The following is a 3,952-nucleotide window of genomic DNA, read 5'->3' on the forward strand; positions in this document are numbered from 1 at the left end:
AGCTATACTAACAGTTGACGAGTTTGCAGACAGATTTGATACGCTTTTATTTTGTCTTCCCACAGTCCTTTTATTTTTTAAGTCAAGTACATTTAAAAAAATTTCTGCTGCATACAAAACGGCCTGCTTGATGTTCTTTCTTCCCATAGTGCTTCAATGCTCAACACTCTCGATCTTTTGGGCTTCATCACATTTCAAAGCTGTTTACTTGCCCGATCTGATGGAAAACCAAACTTAGGTGGGAGGCTTCCTTGACCAGATCCTGGAGAATTTTAAAGGAAAGGCAAGTGGCAACCACAGATACTTTGCTGACCTGATGTGTCAAAGTGTCTCCAAGTTGTTCTTGCATGCAGCTGACATTTATTTCCTTAATGTTATAACTTCTTCAGTTAAAAAAACCCATAAAAACAAAAGAAGCTCTAAATGGAATCCTTTAGAAGTCTTGTGTTTATATCCTGGTACTAATTAGGCTTTTTGTTCATTCTTTAGCAAATTAAAACTCCTATTTGCTGAGTTCTTATTCAGAGAGCCCACTCTTTCAATTACTAATTCATTTACACAAGATGTAGGTAGAAAAATGTTCTAATTTTTGTTTGTTTTCTATTTTAATGGATAATTGGGTCTAAGAGAGCATGATAATCTGCAATATCCCTGGGAGGAAGGTGTGTGTGTGTGTGTGTGGTCACATAAGGGAGTCATTAATATCAACACAGAGGTGAGAAAATTTTGAGTGGACACAAACTGTAAGATTTGTATATCCCTAATGCTCAATACCATATTTCTTTGCACATGATTTTTAAAAAGCAAAAATAAACAAACAAACAAGCACAATCTGTCCTAGTAATTCAGATTTCATTCTTTCCCACGTAGTCTCAATAATAAATGTCATTATATATCTGTTATCATCATTCATATTTGTATCTACTAACAGGGCTACCAAAAATTTCTCCACAGTAGCACTAATCTCAATGAATAATAATGGAATGCTTTATATGAAGCATGACTCAATTGCTAAACAGCCATATCACTTCCAATTCTGGCCAAGTAATAGTAACAGGGAACAAATATATACTCCAAGACTCTCAGATTAATAAACAAAGCGATACATTGTGAAAATATGAAAATAATTTTGAATATATTGACCATCAGCTGTAAAAAAAGAAACCAAAACATGATCCCCAAGAGAAGGAGGGAAAATGGTGAATGTCCATAATTAACCCAACTTATTACTTTGAGGATATTTCCTGGCTGCCAAAGCAGGTGGGAAATGCTAGATGGAGTCCAGTGGACTCCCTTAACTAGGGTAGAGCTGAGTATCATGAAAGATCAAAGGAGCTGGATTTCATAGTGCCGGATAAAGATGGCAAGTGAGTTGCAAAAAGAGAAACTTCAGAGCTCTGTGGTGGGTCCCCTTTACTTATTCTATGGAATGATTCTCAGTGTATGTGTGTGAGAAATGTACTTAGGCTTCCCAATAGGATTAAGAGTAATGGTGAGTGTTATCCTGCAAAACATGGGTTAATGCATGTCTCCACCAACCAAACTGGAAAAACCTAATGGAATACAAGAGATTGGGTAAAGAGTTTAGAAGGGCCATGTTTCAGTAACCAAAAAATGCAAACACACTGCTACCAATTTGATTTTGACTCAATGCCACTCTATAGGACAGATTAGAATTATTTGAATTCCGGAGACTGTAAATCATTATAAAAAGATTTGTATTGCCAACCTTGTGGTTAGCAACCCAAGACTTACCACCTGTGCCACCAGAGTTGCTCATGTTTCCATAGTAGGGAATATTTACTACTAGACTGAGTACTACGCTGGTCCCACCAAACAAGTCATAATAGCAATACCAGAAAGGATGAAAGACAAACTAAACTTCTTAACTATATTCCAAATACATGTGCAATAATATGTGCGGAATGAAAAATTTCTAAATCCAAGGTGTGGCTACATAATTTGTTCAGTCCAGTAGAAAATGAAAACGTGGAGCTCTAAGCAGGCATCATTAAATTTATTAATATTTTTTCCATCTTCCCCTTGTCATTATATATGTTATTTAATGCTATTCTGATGAAATAAAAATTCAAGTTTTAAACTTTTAGCATGGATTTTCCTGTACATATGTTTATGATGCAATTGAAGTTTAAGATGCAAATATAAGACCATTTAACTCATAGGTAGAATCATCCAAATTACACAGTAATTATCATCTAGTTAGAAAAGATGAAAATAAACAAGATTAAAGAAAATTCGGGGTGGGATGGCCCTCTCTCCCTACCAGTATGGAATCTTTCTTGGTTTCAATACATACTTGATAACACAAATCTTCCATTGCGCACAGAAATATTCATAGGACAAGCATAAAACTGGAGCACTAATCCACCCAAGGGGAGGGTATTGTTTATATCTCCACATGGAAAGTGGGAACCAGACTTCAACCCAGTGCCTCAAAGTGTGAATGCAATATCCCAGCATGGAGTAGGGAACCAGTGGAGAGGTCTGGGAGGCTGGCCCCAGCACCAAAAATTAAGTGGATTCCTGCCCCTCCCCCGAAAAGAATTTGTTTCTAAGGACGACATTGATTCTGCAGCTCCGGGAGATGGACATATCTGATCAGAGCACACGGGAGCAGATGAAGGGGCAGGAGGAGACAGTGGAACACAGCCTGGCCCACCAGGCCGCGAGGATGATGTTCCTGAGTAGAGCAGCCAGTCCACAGAGAGAACAACATGGCTGGCCCCAGGATGAGAAATGATGCCCCTCAGTGACTAAGGGCGATACAGGGGACAGCACCGGAGACACAATGGAAGAATTGCACCTGACCTGATCCCACCACACCGAGGCAAAGCACTGGGGGAGTGCAGTGGAACAACAAGGGAATGGAGTGGCAAGGTCCCCAGGGAATGCTGAAAGTGGACTTTGGGGCCAGGGCGTGGCGCCCCAACAGACTGGACTGGAAAACGCTCCTAAGGACCAGCAAACGATCCTTGAACGAACTACAAGCTTTTCTTTTGTGAAGTGTTTTGTTTGTCTTTGTCAGTGGTTTGTTTTTATTGTTTTGTTGTCTGGTTGTATACTGTTGCTTTGTTTTCCTCTGTCTTGTTTTGGTGCATCTTAGTGTCTCCACAGGTCTGTCTGAATAGGACAGGCTGGATGAACTATCTGGAGGAAAAACAATGGGACCAACAGTTCCTGGGGGACTTGGGGTGGTGGGCTAGAGGGGTAAGGAAGTGGTGTTAACAAACACAGGGACAAGGGAACAACATGGGACCCAAAACGGAAGTCGGGGGGAGTGGCAGGCCTGGTGGGGAATGATCATGGGTAAGGTTGCATAGAGAAGAGGTATAGCTGTAACCCAGGTGGGGATGGAGCATGGTAGTGGGGCAGGAAGAAAGTCAAGGGAGATGGAGGAAGGAACTGGGAGCCAAGGGGCATTTATGGAGGTCTAGACAAAGACATGTCCATGCAAATATATATATGAGGATGGGGAAATAGATCTATGTGTCTATATTTATAGGTTTAGTACTAAGGTGGCGGAAGGACCTTGGGCCTCTACTCAAGCACTCCATCAATGCATGAATACTTTCTTTTATTAAATTTGCACTCTATGATGCTCACTCTCCCGACACAACTGCTGAAGCCAAAGTGGGTGAACAAGTAAATGTGGTGAAGAAAGCTGATGGTGCCCGGCTATCGACAGAGATAGTGTTTGGGGTCCTAAAGGCTTGAAGGTGAACAAGTGGCCATCTAGCTCAGAAGCAATAAAGCCCACATGGAAGAAGCACACCGGACGGTGCAATCACGAGGTGCCATAGGGACCAGGTATAAGGCATCATGCAAAAAAAGAGAATATATATGTGTGTGTGTGTGTGTGTGTGTGTGTGTATGTGTATATATACCATAGTGAATGAAGGGGCAAGTGCAGAGTGGAGACCCGAGGCCCAAA

At 41.0% G+C, this 3,952-nt stretch overlaps 1 non-coding gene across 1 annotated transcript; it reads right to left on the minus strand.

Annotated features, from left to right (window-relative positions):
- Positions 1-270: 270 nt before the first annotated feature.
- On the minus strand, positions 271-403 carry LOC142435387 (small nucleolar RNA SNORA44). The gene has a single exon (XR_012781450.1). It is a non-coding gene; the product is annotated as a small nucleolar RNA SNORA44 (small nucleolar RNA).
- Between the last annotated feature and the right edge of the window lie 3,549 nt (positions 404-3,952).

This window comes from Tenrec ecaudatus, chromosome X, assembly GCF_050624435.1.
Source record: "Tenrec ecaudatus isolate mTenEca1 chromosome X, mTenEca1.hap1, whole genome shotgun sequence".
Classification (NCBI taxonomy): domain Eukaryota; kingdom Metazoa; phylum Chordata; class Mammalia; order Afrosoricida; family Tenrecidae; genus Tenrec; species Tenrec ecaudatus.